An 18,786-nucleotide genomic window follows, 5' to 3' on the forward strand; every position below is an offset into this window, starting at 1 on the left:
CGGGAGGCAGGGCAAATAGCTGAGAGTTTGAATTTTTTGAGACCTAAGTGAGATAGATCCCACTCTTGGTCTAAGCAGAGTGCCTCTATGACTTACAAATATCTGAGCTAAGTCATGTAAAGAAATGAGCACGTTCTCATGAGTTTCTTATGCATGTGACTAATGAAATGACTACTAGCTGAATTGATACAGGTCCATCCACACTGCACCACAGATTCTCCCTGGTGAGCGAATGGATAAACTACCCAGATTTTCTGCTTAGGTATTCTCATAGTTTACCTCATGGTGATGCCTAGACATACCTGAAGTGGAAAAGCAGGGTAGCATCACATCTACTCACCAGGGGGACAAAGTGATGGGAAAGGTGTACCCAGCACAGCGAAAATAAAACAGCTGAGCTAATACTACTGAAAAAGGTAAATGCTTGTTATGCAAAGATATCTTCTCTGGGGCATTAAGACCCAACTGCTGTTTGAAGTAGTTAGTGTTATTTCCTCTAAGGCTCTAGAATACATTTACCAAACCAGCAAAGGTCACTGCAGTAGTGTAAGGAGGTTATGAAAAACTGTTTGTATATTACTGAAATTATACAAGGATACAGAAAAATTTGCCATTAGGCACAGTTTATTCAGGTCAGGTGATTCTGCTACTGGTGAGTAACAAGGTATGACAGTGACACAGAGGTACCCAGTTAGCAGCATATTATCTCAGGGCAGTAGCACAACAGTGTATCACACTTTTACATCACTGATGGTGTATACAAAACAAGCTGGCTTTTATCACTCTGCAGATGAAACAGGTGAAAAACAGGGAATAAAATAAACTGAGCTATGTTTTCTGTATTTAATAAAAAAAGACAAAAATCCCCAGACTCATGGGTGACCTACAGTCAGCTTTAAATCCCATCAAAACTTGCATCAACAAAATCTCTACAGCTTTTTAACTTATTTTGAGAGATACCTGCTATGGCATGCCATAAAACCATAAGGGAAATATAGTCCCTGGGTACAATTACCCATGTGTTTCCAAACTATCTACTTCTTGAGCTGGGTTCCCTTTAACAGGTTGCATTCTGATGAATTGCTAGGTTTGACAGCAGTTCTACTTGTTCTGATGGAATATTTTTTATAATCTTCCTTCTTAAAAAAAAAAGTTATTTAGACTCTTAATGTCTTCATAACTGGTTGTCTTGCTTGGGTGGAAGCATTAAATTCAGTTTACTTAGGGACAGAGGAGAGAGGATTTATGGAGAGGTAAATCTTCAGCATGGTTCAGAGATGTTTTGTTTCTCTGTGTCTCCTCTTACATGAATCTGCATTAAATCTTCACCTGGAAAATGCTGAACAAAAATGAGTACAACCATTTCTCTTTATGAAGCTGATCTTGTTCCTGGCTTGGTGCTCTGGATCCAAAGCCTGGCTTTCCAGCAGGCACTGGGCAAGACACTGACATGGTAAATCCAATTAGTTTCTAACATACACATGAGATTCTAGTATACAGACTTACTCTGCCCGATGTGCTAACTTCCACTTTGGGGAAAGAGGTGCCATATCACAGCTCTGGAGTTAATATTGCTCTGGTTTACACTGTCTGGAGGTTAGCTCTTCAAAGGCTCTGTTTGTTTGGCACACTTCCCTCATCGTAAGACACCTGGCATTTCTGCAACACTATATAAACATTGATGATAAGCTCCTCATACATTTTAGTTTCTCTCATGTCCAAACCTCTCCTATAAGGTGACACATAGCTATGTGACTTTGATTTCACACTCCTGAGTTTGAGTTCTGGATTAGATCCTACTCACCTGCTGAAACAGTGAATCCCCAGGGCCTGCCCTGTAAGCTGTGTCATTTTTATAGGTCTATGCACTATATTACATACATAAATGACATGCGCTTGTTTTACAGCAAAGCATCAAGCCTAACTAATCAGAGCTGTTAGCATAGCTTTTGAGTATGCCACTTGTCAATATTTGTATTACAGCAGCACACAGAGGCTCAGCCAAGAGCGAGGTCTCTGGTGCTGGTGCTTCACTGGTGCCCAAGCACACTCCAGCCCTTGCCCAGCCCCGCAGGTTGTGGGAAGGTGGGAAGAGAAGTGACGGCATGCAAGATGCACACACTTCGCTTTTCAGAGACAGCACTAGCACATCAGCTCTGATTCAAAAGCAAAGGGGCTGTGTCGCTGCAGTGCTGAGGGACAAGCACCGTGGCTCCCAGCTGAGTTGCATCCTCACAGGTCAGAGCCTGGGCAGAATGGGACGTGTCGGGACCCCGGCTGCGGAAAGCCGCCTAAGAGGGCATTGTAGTGGCACTGAATACATGTCATTGCAGTTTGCAGTTTGGCAGAACAAGGAGAAGCCAAAAACCCCCAAAAATAAAAAAAAGAAAAGGACCAGGTACCAGGTAGGGTGCTTTTCAGATTTGTCATAACACTGTAGAATCATATGGTAAAATCCTGATGCTCTAATTCACTTGGTGTTTGTAATACTTTGTAAGCAAGCAGTTATAAATTCAGCGGGAGTAAAGGTGAACAGGATGTGGTACACAGATATGCACACTGAGGAAGTCTGACGTCATGATTTTGCTAGAGAAATTCTGGGCTTTTCAGCGTTTTATTATTTCATTATTCTTTTACTGCTTGTATAAACCGACACTGTTTCTGTAATTAAGTTTGCAGGCTCATACCTTTGACATACAGACAGAATTATTTCTGTTCAATATTCTAAGTTTTAGTCTATTAATCATCCATAATATATCCTAATATGCAAGACTGAAAACCCCAAACCAAGACAAACAAAATGTATACATACTCATCTGTGTGTGTGTGCATATGCATTTCCCTCTTTTCTAAAGTTAGTTGTAGTTAAAAGATTCATAAAGCTATTTATTTTGTAATTGAAAAAGAAAAACGATAATCCTGTGAGAATAGCAGAAAGTTAAAATAATGCTTCTCTGCAGAGCGTTTTATTCCTGCCAGTGCAGACATCACTGAAAGCAACTAGCAGAGGTGGGATTTGCTGGTGAAAATTAGACTCTGAGCAGCACAACCTGAGAACACTGACCATGGCTGATAATAGATTGTCAACATTTGGACATGTGAGATACTGAAAAATATACTTCAAACTACACCGCAGAGAGTCTTCTTGTCAGCTTCTAATTTCTGTGACTTTTTTCTCTTTTGACTGAGAAACACAATCTTCCCCTAACTCATCCTACCCTTGTTCTTTTTTAACGCTGAGACTCAGATGTGGTGTGCTCTATGCATCCTGTATAGGACAATCATAATGTGAAATGGCGTGTAAGTTTTTCTCGCCTTCTGTTTCTTTCTGTCCTTCATAAGGCTGCAATGCACAGCTCCCAGAGCCCTTCGGCCTTTTCCAGTTCCCAGGGCTCTGCTGAGCTGATGAGTGCCTGGGGATAGTCCTTGCTCCTCGTATCGGCTATGGCAATGTGCACACCACTTGCAGTGGTGCCACGCTGCACCAGGCGCACTGTCTGTGGTACTCCTCTCCAAAATGGTTTGATTTTATTGCAGTGCATTGCAAGAGGATTCCTACTGACTTGCTATCCCGTTGCTCATTGCTTCATCTAGCAAGGACAGGGGAGGCTAAAGGTGGACTTGGATTATGGCTGTGGAGGCTCTTCGTCTGAGAGTCACAGGTCTCTTCATAATGCATAGCATTGATCTTCCAGGGTTTCACTGGTATCTCCTCCAGCCTCTTTCTTCCCTTTCCTGACATTTACAATGCTTTTCTTCTTGACTTCACCCAGCTCCGGACACCCCTTCGGTGATGCACACAATAGCTGATCTTAATTTTACTTCCAAATTCAGGCCATTGATTTCTGCTGCCACTTTTACTTTCTACTTGCGCCTAAACTTTGCTTCTTCTCCTTTAGAGCGAAGCCCGAAGTACCTCACAGTGAAATTTCTAGTCAGCACAATTGGGCCACCTCGAAACAAAGAGCGGAAAGAACATGTTGCTGTTCTCACCACCCCCCTGGCTCTGGCTGAGCTCAGTGTTAAAATGTTGCTCAAAACAGAAGGAGCAAATCAGAACACGAAATTCAGGGAGGCTTCTTGTTAGTTCAGAAGTCCAAGGCTAACTTCTGGTTTGGCTGGAAGCTAATCTTATGAGATGAGATCTTGATATTTACAGCCCTGCTTGAAAAAGGCTATCTTGGGGGTTTTTCTAGGGACGGAGCAGGGCAGTGTTTTTAAAATAAGCAAGTCTCAGAGCCTAGCACATCCCAGCTATTAAACATTAAACCAAAACTAACGCAAAATAATTAGGCAAACCTTTATGACCTTAGAGAAGGCAGAGCCACGAGCAAGCACTTTGGTGTTTCTCATTCTGCTCCAGTTTGGGGTCTGTGTGTGGAGTTTTAATTTTGAGGGCAATGTCCTGTCTTCAGCCTTTTTCTGTTCAGTGGACATGAACCATCCAGCCTCAGAACAGCCCGTAGCTGGCACTGGGAATCAAAACACCGTCACCCTCTTGCCTAACCTGTCTCCAGAAGGGAATGAAAACGAAAGAGAGATCAAATATTTTGCAAGGAGACACAGAGCATGGAAACACCGACAATCTTCAGCTCTTGCCGAAACGAAATCTTCCTGTCCTGTGAAAGGACAGGAAACCTAATAACTGGGACCTGCAGCCAAATCAACAGCAGCTGGAGCTATACAGTGCTTCAGGCCACACTTATTTAGGGATCTAAATAAGGTCTAGGTACCTAACCTCAGGCATAAAGGCAGAGCTCAGACCATAAGCAACCTTCAACTCATTTTTTTATTAAGATAGCAGCTTGCTTATGATAAAGGTTATGCTTGGTCCTACATTTATAAATAAACCCCAATAAAGCAGCAACTCTGTTGCTACTAACAGTTCAATATAGCAGGCTAAATATATCCCCAAATAAATCTAGGGTAGAAAGGATTGTAAGGTTACTGAACTTCTTTCTTTATTTTTTTCAAAATGAAAATTTACATGCTGCTGTCATTCACAAACCCTGCGTGTATCAGAAAGCAAGATGTTTATTAAAATAATCAGATACGGGGGCAAGAGAAAAATAGAAGCAGACAGTTTAAGGTACGATAGATTGTACTGTAGCTGTGTAGAATACCTGTTTTCAAACATGAAAATGCAATATTATATCTTGGATTTAAAAATACATCATATATGATTAAGTTTGAGTATTTAGTGTTTTTATCAATGAATTCTATGGGAAATGGAAATTGTGTGGTGATGAAAACTGCTGCTAATGAAAAGATTAGCAGTACCATCACTACCAACGAGGATTTGAATATCAAACAAAAGAACTTGGCTGAACCTTTAGACTGGAATTACAGAAGTGGAAAAAAATTTAATAGGGACTAATAGCAATAACTACCATTACAGAGATTTATCATTAGGAAAGGAGAGAAGAAACATGCATGTGGTGGTCAATCACACTCAATGAGATGCTGTAATGAACAAAATCAAATGCAAGGCTAAAACCTTCCAGATTAGATATTTCTACTGCAGATAAGTAAGTATTAACCCATTGTACAAACTGCTGTTGCAGTCTCTCTGGAAAACTGATTGCAACTCTGGTCACCCAGTTCAAAAAAAAAAACAGAATTGTGGATTCCAGCTGCTCTATGTGCAGAGGGAGGTCACTCAGAGGGTCAGAGACTTTCTGTCATCTTGGGGAAGGCTGAAAAGAGCTGGACTTGCTCACTGTGGTAAAGCAAAGTTTGGATGGGGCTAGAAAGGTTGTTTTCATGGAGACTGGAGCTGGGGGTTAGAGCTGAGGAGCTAAGATAAAGGGTCTGCATGCCACAGAACTGAAGGGTACAGCTGTCTATGAATAAATTTAAGATACGAGTTTAAAGAAAGTTTCCATCCTTCAGAATAGAGTTTAAAAGGGCTTAGAAATTGGGCAGACATCCACAGCATTTTTAATATGGAATGAGATAGATTTATGAATCGGTTTATGTGGCGTGATTGCTGGAGATAGCAGGGGTCTAGATGTGATGATTCAGAGGTGACTTACAGACCTGCAGTGTACTGCGTGTTCCTCCTATATGCTCGGGCTCAAGGGGGTCAATTTATTTTGTTATTTGCTACAAAAATATAGGTTTCAAGCTAGGCAGCAGACTGCCCAGGAGGAATAGGGAAAAAAATATACACCCACCAGCTTTTTTCTCTCAGGTGATGGAGGCCAAATGATATGAGATTGCAAGAGAATAACAGACTGAGGCTTGACAGTGGATAAGGTCCTTCAAACATTCGTCAAAGTCATCTTCCTCTTCAGAAGCAGGTTCAAATACTTAGATTTATTTTAAAGCTACCTTGCTCCAAGTAATTCTCTCCTCTTTATTTTTAAAATGTATCCTGTAAAATACATTTTACTAAATATCTTTCTTACTCTCCTGCTACTGCTAGATTTCAAGAATTTGCGGTTCTTCATCAACTGTTTTTTCCTCCACTAAAGCTAGTGTCTTCTACTTCTTCTAGTGCCTTCTGTGCTTTTTTATCTGTCAAACTAGATATCTTTATGGAATGTAACTGAACTCAGCCTTACTATGAATATGGCAAGGAGCAGGGGAGGGAAGTTCACAGCAAGAAAATATTTGCTTTCCACAAGTTTTCCCCATTTTGATGTGCTGGCCGTTGCCACTCAGCATTCTGCTTCTTTTCTCACAGTGAGTTGGAGACTTTTTTTCCTCATTACTAGTGGACAGATTTGTAACCCTATCGTCCACTTTCTGGGTGACTTGGGTGACACCTTCCTGACACCTGAGTGGCTACATCTTCTTACCCTTTCTACTATCTCCTAGAAAAATAGGATGTGATGGGAGAAATGAAGTGGGACTTTGGTGTGTGCAAGAAGGGTGGTCATAGTGAGGAGTATATTCAGATGAAACCTTGACTTCATGCTGAAATTTGTCCTGGTGTATGTATGAAAGATGCCTTTTGATGCTGAGCCTTCACAATGAAAGGCCTGTAGGAATCACAGAGACTGTTTTCCAACAGGTTTGGTAGCTATCTGAGACAGTTCTTTGGCCATATCTACACTGGACAAAGATCTGTCCGAGCTAAGATTAGGTTAACTGCCTCTCACAACAGCAGGAACCCAGCTGGGGCAACACTGTGCTTATGCAGACTGAGCAAGCCACCCCTTTCGGGAGCCCACGCTGAGCTCCTTGCTACTGCAGCTGAGCTGCTATCAATCATGGCACAGTTGGAGCAGTGACTGTATTACAGACATTTTCTTTGTGAAGTGTGATAAAGTTAGGCCCACAGCTGGTGCAGAGAGGCTGTTTGGGAGCTGTGCTACAGCATGGAGCCTCCAGCCCCCTCTGAATTCCTAAATGATGGAAGGGCAATATACTTGCACTGTTTGCTGATGCTTGTTCCTGTGATGCCATATAACAATAAATTGAGTTCTGCATCTTCTAGTTGATAAAAGTTGTTTATCTCCAGCTGAGATGTTGGACTTGATTTATATTAGAATGCTTTTTCTATTTCTACTGAGTTATCTACAAGACAAACCACTCAGGGAAGGGGAAAAAGGCTTTTTTTTCTTCATGTTGTTTGTTTTAAGGTCAGCCTCACTGCCTGTTTGTAAGGATCCTGGAGAAAGGATCTAACTGGGATTGTACTGTAGCCCAAAGTTTTATGCATTTTCCAGCAGAAGTCACTAGTAAACATAATACAGGACTGCAAGCATACAGGGCTAGACAAGGCATTACAATATTTCCTAACCCACTCCTCCTATGCAGGTGGGTTTACCTTCCTACAGGCTTTTACTGGTAGACTGCAGTACTAACACATGAAATGTGCCTGGCACAGTTCTCTGATCCCAAGACCAAATGGCCCAGGGAAATACACTTTGCAGCGCTCCTACCTTGCTGTGAAGGACACTCCCATTGAGCCTGTCTATTGGGAGTGGTCCCTGGCCCATGTGAACTGCCAGCTCACGCCTAGGAATTCTTTGAGGAGCGCTGATGGACCCAGAACAACTGATGGGTTTGCAGGGAGGATGCCTGAGTGCCCAGGCCTACGTTCTAGTATTGCTGAATTGCCAACACAGACATAACCAGAGCGTCCTGCACTGTTGAAGATTTCATAATCTCCTGGGGTCACCATACTACCCTTTCTCTACCCTCATAACTAAGAAGCTTTCCCTGGTATCTGCCCTAAATACACTAAAGTTAGCAAGAACAGCTTATAACAATCTTTGTGACGGTGGAAGATTTCCATTTCTTTCTCAGTCCTCACCTTCCAAGCTGAACAGCCTTAGTTTTTTGTGATTATTTCTTTTTTCTCTGTAGATTTTCTTTTCCAGACCTCTTACTGCCCTTCCTGCTCACATTTCCTTGTTTTTTCTCTGGCTTATCTTCAAGTGCAGAATCCAGGTCTGGATGCAGTGCTCCAGGTAACACTTCACCAGAACTCTGCATGACAGAACAAATATCTGTTCTGTCTTATTGCACACTCCATTTCTGTAACGGTTCCCAAGATGAAAGTTGCCTCCCTTCTGCAGTGCTAGATTGCTGCATCCGTACTGGTTTTGTGACCCCTATAAACCTGGCTCTTTCACCAACACGCAACTGTCTAGCTGATTGTTATCTCCATTGATTTGTTCTGTAATAGCTTGCCAGGAATAAACCCTTCACGTTGTATTTGAGTCAAAGACAGACTAAATTAATCTTGTTGATTTTGGACAACTACATCACCAGATCATTTTAAAATTTGGTCTGACCATCCACAGCTTTTGCCACTCCCATAGCTTGTCATTAACCATTTTACAGCTCTATGTAAATGAAAATATTGAGCAGACTAAGCAGAGGAGAGACTCGTAAGGCAACTCACTTGAAATGCCTCCCCACTCTGTCTCTCTGAGTGTATTTTAATGACCAGTTGTGGACTGCTTTTATGATCTTTTAAGCTAGACCTGATTTCCTTAGGTAACTGTGGGAATGGTGTGTAAGATAGCACTGGAATCCTCACTTTAGCCCAGCTATCTTGTAAAGAAAAAGTATATTCTTGCTTTCTGACTAGGCGTGTATCCAATCTTGGAAGTAAAACACTCTTCCTACACAAAGTAAGGAAGAGGCGATCTGGACATGCAGTACTGGTTTGATATGTTCTCTCTGGTGGAAGAGCTGATCTGCCATAGGGTACAGCTTCTCATTGCAGAAAATAGCTGGGTTGTGTTTTTCTGTACGCCGTAACGTTGTGGTTGGAGCTGTGATCCTCCGAAGATCAATCTTTTCTAAATTACAGATCTCGCTTGCCCAAATAGGTAACATTTGTAAGCAGGGGTAATATCTTATATGAAATTGGCTGATGTCGCTCCTATTTAAAATAAATTATTACTGTAACTGTAAATAGAAAGGAAGAAAATAAATTGTTTTGGTGCTATTACAGTAACGAGTGCATTAGAAATGCATACAAAAAGCATCTCAGTGACTTAAGCAATTGCTCATATAAACTGTTGGCTCTCAGGTTTTTGTGATGGCTTTTCTGTTTTCTATGCTCTGGTTCTCAAACTGCTGTAACCTCTGTTTGTTGAAAGGTCAAAACCTTGGGCCTCTCTCCTCACAGCAGAGCGTCTGTGAACAGTATTACTTTCACCCTCCCTGGAAGGAGAAGATAGGGTGCTTGTGACCATTGGGTGCTTGTGATCACTGGATGCTCCTTCCGGGTAGAAACCTGTTAACTGAGCGACAGCCCTCAAGGTGACATGCACTTTCAGTTTTGCCATCTGTCCTCCAGCAGTCTGTCTGCATTTTGGAAGTCTAGAAAGGAAAGACCAAGGAAGAGGTTGATTTGCACCTTGGTGCTAGCAGTTTTGCACATCAGTTAGACATGTAGGATGAGATGTCTTCTTTGATGATCTGGATAAATAGTTCAGATTGATAAATGGAGCCAGCTAAAGATCTGAGACAGTGTAGGAGGTAAGTGGACATTGAAGCATTAGTCCATCATACAATAAAAGTCAGTGCTGCATATCTTAACCGAATATTTTCTATTTGCTTCTTGCTTGTGGGATCTGCTTAGTACACTAATTTTTAAATACATGCATACTCCTGGGATCTGTTTGCTGCACAACTGAAACTAAGAAAGATAATATTTATATTCAGCTGCTCACCAGCATGTAAATCCCTTTGATTAAAATATTTATCAACTTGGCAAAAGTGTAAGAGCCTGATTCTGAAAGCAATCGGATGCTGAGTATCTGTTGATCTTCTTTGGATAACGCATTTCACTTTGACAAGACTAATTGACCATAAATGTTCCTGTGCCTATTTCTACTCTTTTGCCAGTTTGCAGAGCTCAGTATGCAGTGTGTGCTATTTTTATTCCTGAGATGTGGTACAAACTTAACAAAACTACTTAGAACCTCAGTTTGCAAAACTAAGTTCCATGCCATGATGTAGAAGATGCTATATTATGTCTTTTGTTAATTAAACCAGAAAATACAGATTTAAGGGCTGCTACAAGGCAGGCTTAAACCAACAAAAGCCAAATTAGAAGCAAAACTTGCATTTTAACTCATCTGTTGTTCAAGTCTCACACTTACAATGTTCAAGATGCAGTTATGAGATGTTATAATGTAAGTTAATCATCTTTTATTGTTCAGCCACTATGCCAAGACAAAAATTTCATTTTACAGTCTATTTATAATTATTTTTTTTTTTAATATTTTTTTCTTTTTCAAAGGGAAGAGCTCTCTTGCTGGAGAGTTTGGCTTGTTTAGAGTTCTTTATGTGACTACAGATGAAAATATAAAACAATTTTCAGTTAGGACTCGTGTGCAAGTGACAGTCTTCTGACATAGGCAATCTTCCTTTCCTATCTAGGCAAGGTCCCCTCACCAAAATGACATACTTCTGTGTACACTGACTCCTTTACAGATACATGTAAAGAATTTACTTATGCAGATGCTCACATCAGTGCTCTTGATATTGGGTCTGTCTTGCAAGTCAGACATGAGCAATTTGTATATTTGGAAGAATACTGTTTATATTCTGAATTTTAAGCTGATTGATCCTCTAAGGTGGAAGCAACTTAGACATGTCTTTTCTAAGCAAATCTAATTTCTAGGGCCTTGTTCTTTGTTCTTGGAAATGCAGCTGGGTTTCTCAATAAGTTGAGAAAGGAGAAGATAAACATTTAAATCTCACCTCATGCATTCACATGAATGCCCATGTACGTCTGCTCATTGTCCTGTGCATAGTGGTGTGGATCATATTGTTTTTTATTGTCCTGCACTGTGCTCGGGTAGACTGCATGTTTCAAATCCTAGCCTTAAATGCTGAATCTTGTTCTGTTTGCAGAATCTCTCAGTCCTTCAGAAACATGCCCACACACCTTCAGCCTTTCATGGTTGGGGCTTTGCAGCCTGGAAAAGAAACAGCCAAGAGGTGGTGCTGAGCATGGAGTGGCATGGAGAAGGCTGGAAACTATTGTTTATTGTCCCTTCTAATACAAGGACAAGGGGTGCCAGGTGGAGCCAGAAAATTGCAGGCTGAAATGAATTAGAAGGGAGTCATGCACACAGTGTAGAGGGACGTGAAAATCCTTTCCAACATGTGTTGGAGGTGCTAAAAGGTTGCATGGGCCTAAAAAGCAATGGTGCACATATGTGACAGAAAAATCCAACAAGGACTCCTAGTTACAAACATACCTCTTGAGAATTTGAGGCTCAGAGAAGCTCCTAAACCACAGATTATTGAGCCTAGGAAGGTATTCTGGAGAAATGTTGCTCTAGGCTTATCTTGTTACACTCTTCTCTTGGCATTCACTAACGTCTGCTGTCAAAGACAGGGTACTGGAAGAGATAGTCGCATGGAGGATGCTGAGGCTGGTCCACACGTGCAATGATTGATTGTTGCCTTTGTTGGTGTGGTGACCTGGTTCAGGAACGGCACGGCGACCTAACCCCCGGCCTCTCGGGCCATCAGCTCGCAGGCACCAACGTGGTGGACAGCAAATGGCGTTTATTGACGGGTAGCACAGTATTATATAGCTTAGGTTTACAGCGTCACTTCCGTCTGCTTACACCATGGGCTAAACGCTACTGGTTATCAGGAGAGGAGGGGGGGGCCTACCTTTCCGTACAGCACAACATCTTCTGACCGCCAGGCCCTAACTATCCACAGATTGATTTGTGTCTTCTGTAGCTGATCGGATATGTTGATTTTAAAGGTATAAATTAAGTTTGGGACAAATAGAAAAACGGAAGAGAGAAAGAGAAATGAACAGAGAAATCTCCCCAGTGCCTGGCCGTGAAGAGCAGTGGTGAGGTCCCAGATGACTGTCTGCCGTGGGGACTGTCTCCAGTGCAGCCGGTGTCAAGGACGAAAATGACAGAGAGGAAGAGGAGGATTTTTGCTATGCTTTTCACCTAGAACTACATCTTTTTCATCAGGACCAGCCCAAAATCCCTACTGGTTGTTCCTGTTAGCAATGTTATTAGTGTGTTAATCAGATGCAAATGTTGCAGGTTGATTGGTTGTTAAGCTTCTGCACAGACACTATTGCACTTAACAGGGCCTCAGCGTTACTGGGGCTAAGGCCTGAGGATGCCTTGGGTGCTGGGCAGCAACGTGGTGTGGAGGAGGAGGGGAGATGAACACCTAGAGAGCCACCAGGAGAGCCGACAGCAGGCAAGGAGACGTCGCCTTGAAATGATCTATGTTTTGCAGTTACCAAGTAATATCTCAAAGAGAGAGAGGAAAAAACATGCTGGTTTACAGCATTTGAGAATATTAAATAAAAGAGGAAAATTGTACAGGCCAAAAAACTATGTTGCACAGGATTCATTTAGCGACAGCATCATGGTTTTATATTAAAGATATTAAAAAAAAAGACTAATTAGCAATTTTAAGGATGGTGCATGGGGTTGTTCCTCCCCAGATGCAGGGAGGAATCCCTCCCCTGCACTTGCCCTTGTTGAATTTCATCAGGTTCCTCTCTGCCCAACTATCCAGCCCGTCCAGGTCTCGCTGAATGGCAGCACAGCCTTTCGGTGTATCCACCACTCCTCCCAGTTTGGTGTCATCAGCAAACTTGCTGAGGGTACACTCTGTCCCTTTATCCAGGTCATTGATGAAGAAGTTGAACAAGACTGGGCCCAGTACTGACCCCTGGGAAATACTGCTAGCTACAGGCTTCCAACTAGACTCTGTGCTGCTGATGACAACCCTCTGAGCTCTGCCATTCAGCCAGTTCTCAATCCACCTCACTGTCCACTCATCCAGACCACATTTCCTGAACTTAAGGAGTGTTTATAGTTTATAGCTTCTTATTGAAAAGGCTGAGAGACTTGCTGTTACACAAATGCTACCAGGTGCCTAAAACCAAAATACTTCGTCATACAGCCTTATCTCAGACCTGATGGATTTGTATCTTTTTCAAACATCAGCAAAGGACTCTCACCTTCCCAGATTTCATGTGCATTTTCACTCTCACAGAGGTTTCTTCTGCAGCACAGTACATCTGGCTATGTAATTTGAAGTCATTGAGATAATTTTTATAAGTGCTGCCCAACACAAATGCCTGTATGTGTTTACCATCTGTGTCTGGTTTTACCATACGTGTATATAACAAGTAATATAACTTGGCTTAGTACAAGTTACAGATAAATAAAGACAAAACTTCATGACTGACTGGATCAGTGAGAAACGTGAATATACACCTGTGTTTGCGTTGTACATAGAATGTATGGTTTTGAATATTGTTTTGGCAGCTTTATTTTACAGCCTTCTCTTTTTCTCATACTACGATGAATTAAAACACATAACCTTGGGCAAGGATATCTACTTACTTTATTAAGAAGTGTAGCATAAGGAATTCCTTGACTATTCTTACAGCTAAGTCAGGTAAAGAGCTGTATCACAGCTCAGTTGATATGGGCTGACAGTGCTCATGGACATACTAGACTAAGAAATAAGTCCTAGGTTATAATAAAGAGAGATGGAGTATATTTTAACAGGAATAGCAGTAGGAAAAGTGGATTTTTTTTTTAATAACTGCAAGCCAGCATTCTCTCAAGTAAATACAAGGAACTGTAATAATATAGATACCTGACTATATGAGTTACAGGTAGTAAGGGATGTAGGTAGATAAATTCTACTCCTTGTCCCTCTACTTTGGATTGTTCTGGTTTTGGCAAGTCCCACAAAAGCTGCAGAAGCTGCTTAAATATGTTCATTTATAGAGCTAAGATGAAATGCTAATATTCTGCTCCAGAGCTGGATGGAGACAGCAATAGGGACAGGTCAACTCTCTTCGTCTTCCTCCAAGGAATAAAGCAGTTGGAAGCTGTGAAGAAAATGAAAGGACAAAGCGTGGCATATTGGAGTGCTCATGCTACCTCGTGTTTGGGTATCGCCTGTCTTCAGCTACTTTTGGACCCAGACTTTGTTGCAGCAATCTGTTTGTTTTGCATTTGGATTTGTGAGTGGAACCTATACCTGTTTGGTAGCTCAGCGCCACAATACAGCCGAATCTTTTGAAAACCCTTCAAATGGCAGTAACTAACTTGATAATTTGACCTAAGAAAAGTCATAGTGTCAGGTACTGAATCTTGAATACACAAGTCTGAAGAGGATTTAAGGGTCAAAGTGAGCAGACAATTCAGTGTGAAATTCCAGAGTGGTGCTGGAGCAGAAGGGATTAAGGCAGCCTTTGGCTATGCAAGCAAAGAAGCTGTGAATCATAGTAGGATGTAGTTTTACCTAAGTACACAGCACTGGTGAGCCCAACATTGGAATAACAGCCTGGGGTTCATCAACACTAGCTTAGAAGAGATTTGTCTCATCCGGAAATAGATATGCAAGCTGTGTCAAGGTGAATTATCTGCTAGCAGAAAGTGAACCTTCTAGAGTTTTGTTGTCTGGTGAAATGGGTCCCATCATTGCTGCTTGTAGTTTGCATGCAGGATGTTGAAAAGTTGGAGGCTGGTCAGAAGAGGGCCATGAAATGATTTAAGACCAAAACAGTTGTAGTTACAGACTCAATCTGTTTAGTTTATCAAAAGAAAACTTGGAAGTGACATGATTACAGTGTACTTTGAAGGGACAAAATAGGGGCCCTAAAAGGTTCTTTATCCTCACAGACAAAGGCATAAAAAGAACTAATGGCTGTAAACTCAGGCTTGTTAAATACAAATGAGAAATTAAGAACATTCACTATTTGGAATCAATGAGAAACAAATTACTAGTGTTGGTGGTGGATTCCTAATTTTTAGATAACTTCAAGTTATGACTGGATAGGAGATGTAGTTTAGAAGAATATAAGTTATTTGGGATAATATAATCAATCATTCTTTATTTGCTGTTGTTAATAGGAATATTAAATCTTTTCAGTCACTAAGGTTCCAGTATGATACACTGTCCACAGATCTTGCTCCCATTTCTTTTTCTGAAAAATACCAAATGTAATTTTGTTGTTTATTTTTTGTTTTTTCAACAGTGACTGTGGGAGGAAAAGTGTCTGAGAAACTACAGTATAATAAATAAATAAATAGTGCATATAAAATACATTTTCATACGTGGCTCTACTTCCCCTCAAGAGGCTTGAATCTAATATCGGCTCAAATCTCAGCATTTCAAGTCCTTCAGCAAAATTCATGCTAATAGACCCAATAGTTTTGGATTCTGCCGCTACTGCCCTGACACACTCAAGAATGTCATATTAAAACAGCAAACACAAGACTAATTCCCATTGTTATTCCAAGCAAACAAATTGCCTCGGAAGCAGTGGAACTAATGCAGATGCCATCATAGGGATTTATTATCTGTATTCCTTCATTTCTTCACAACAATAACCTGGCATCTTCCCTACCCCCTGCCGTGATAGCCTACCAGCTGTCCGCTCGGGTCGTTGCCTGGCTTCTCCTCTGTTGTCTCCATTTTCCCTCTTCCCTTGGGCACAGAGGGCACCCCAAATGGCCCATCATCCCATGCTCAAGACATGCCTATGTCTTGGTTGGGTCCTTTTCTCTGTGTCTTGGCAAGGGGCTGTGCATGGGTTGCATTTGAACGTGTGCCGACACATCAGCCAGCCAATGCACGCGACAAATCTGTTGTGACCAGCTTGCTGACAACTGCTGTTAGACTCATTCCGCAACCTCTCCCTCAGCGCAGAACATTAACTGAGATCACTCTCATCTGCCCAGCCACAGACTTTCATGAAATTTTTAGGAAATTATTTGTCATTGATATCTTACCTTTCTGTCTGATGGGCTTGTAGTCGGCACATGATAGAACGATAGACAGAGACAGCAAGATCACGTAAGCTGCATTCCCCTGGGAAACCAGACTGAAAACACATAAGGTATGTGTTACAGAACACACTGGCTTAACTTTTCTGGCCTCTAAGTGTGTTTAAACCATAAATCTTCCATGGGAAATATGCAATTTAATGAGAAGCAGAACAGAGTGAACTCAAGATGAGTTCAGGATGATATACTGAGTGTCTGTATCTCCAGAAAGTAATTCTACTTCTTTCCACAGACAAGTACTTTTTTAATATTGTTTTTCTTTGAGCAATAGCATATCTCATATACCATTAGATATTACAAGATTTCCTAGAAATATACAAATGGATTTCAGAAGCTTCATTCTTCTACCACTTATAGTCTGAAAAATATTAACAAGTTTTACTTCAAAAGGCAGCAAATCTGAGCTAAGTGCAAAGTTACATGAAATCTGTTCTTCCTTTTCATGTATTTTTCCTGAGTATCCGTGTCTACATTATTGTCATCAGCAGGACCTATGAAGGTAACAGCATGGAGCAACTGATCAGATCAGGCCTGAAATCTGCAGTGCTCATAGGCTCTTGTTTAAAAAAACAGAAGTGGAGGCAACAGGAGTCTGTGATTCCCTTTGTAAGCTCATTTAAAACAACTCTAAATTAATTATATGTAAAGTATTAAGAATGCAGACAGCCACAATAAAGTCAAAGATGTGAAAGTCTGCAGTAGGCTACATGAACAACTTTACATTGCAGAAATCCTTTTTGGTAGACCAACTTTTGCAGATTTCTCTGCAAAATGATTGTTAAAGGTGATAAAGTGCAGTTAATGAACACCACTATGAAGTCCACTTCTAAAGCAATGTCAATTAAACCCCACATTCCCTGAGGTTCTAGGAGGAAAGGATGATGAAGTAGAGCCTAGAGAATCCAGATAACTGATTTAAATGTAAATTTGGATTCAAACTTATAAGAAATAATTACCACTGTGTACAAATATGCTGACTTTCCAGTTTCCTACACAGGACTAGCTGGCCTACACAACTACATGGGGCTAACTAATGTATTTCAGGTATCTCATATTCACTTCCACATTGTTACATCATTATATTTTTTGAAGAACTGTTGTCATGGAAGGGAAAATTTGTCCCCCCTTTTTATTTGACTTTTTACAGGAAATTTTTTTTAACTAGAATTTGTCTCTCTCTACCCATTGACCAGTTTTTTTTTCTCTGCCAGATTCAGTGTCCGGTAGGAGGACAAAAATTTTGCATACTAGTGGTAATGGGTAGTATCTCTAACCCAGCTTCCGTGCTAGATGATGTTTTCCTGAGAAAATGTCACCCTCTGAGGAGAAAAACAGGGTTTTTTTAATTAGACAGATCCCTTCCATGTTGCAGACTTGTTAGACTTTTTCAGTGATTATCTGATCTTCTTTGTATCATTTTTAAAAAGTTATTTTGATTGCACCTACTTCTGGTGGCTGAGCTTTGGGCTAAAATAAGGAATAAAGAGCAGGTATAGAAGAACTTTGAGAGGCTTTGCCCCCAGCTGAATATACACTCAGTAGTGTGCTCTCATTTCTAGGTAAACACAAAACATAAATGTCAGAATGATCACATGCCTCTGCCAAGAATCTTCTACAAAGCCAGACTGAGTCTAGAGAATGTGAACTGCCATGCTCATGGGTCTTCTGAGAAAAAATGGAAATTAAACGGATGTTGATACCACCATAGAAAAATTAGTAAAAACTGAGTGACTGATTTGTTCATTTGGGATAAAGCAGACGTGTGACAGTACTGTGACACGGGCAAACTGGAGAGTCTGGAGAAGCGTCATGAAGACGGTGAAGGGCCTGGAGCATCTGACATGCAGACAGGCTGAGAAAGCTGGGCCTATTAAGGCTGGAGCAGTTAAGGCTCAGGGAGATCTTAACAATGTGTTTGAATACCTGATGGGAGGTGTTAAAAATGATGGAGCCAGGCTTTTTTCAGTGGTGCCCAGTGACAGGACAGACAACGGGCACAAACTGAAATACAGAAAATTCTATTTAAATGTGCAAAAAAGGTTTTTTTTGCTCTGAGGATGGTCATACACTGGAACAGGTTGCCTAGATAGCTTGTGGAGTCTCCGTCCTTGGAGGTACTCAAAACCTGACTGGACATGGCTCTGCGTGACCGTGCTTGAGCAGGGGTGTTGAACAATAATCCTGTGATTCCTATTCTAGAGGCTCCTGTACAGGACTGGTGAGGCAACAATCACTATTTTGTCTGCTGGTACATATTTAATGTTCCATAATAAATAATGTAAAACATAGTTTAAACACTTTTCTGTTTGTTTTAAACATAATTTCCCTCTAACTTGCCCACCACAGATTTTCATGTGGAACTTTCTAATCAACACCAATTAGACAGATTTCAGGCAGGGAGGATGCATTAGGCCCAGTGCAACACTTGTAATGTGAGAAGTATTATGTAGAGTAAGAGCTGACAGCCCACCCTTGGGCAAATACGGAAACTGGGCTTAGAGCC

The sequence above is a fragment of the Opisthocomus hoazin genome, chromosome 2 (genome assembly GCF_030867145.1).
Source record: "Opisthocomus hoazin isolate bOpiHoa1 chromosome 2, bOpiHoa1.hap1, whole genome shotgun sequence".
In the NCBI taxonomy this organism is placed as follows: domain Eukaryota; kingdom Metazoa; phylum Chordata; class Aves; order Opisthocomiformes; family Opisthocomidae; genus Opisthocomus; species Opisthocomus hoazin.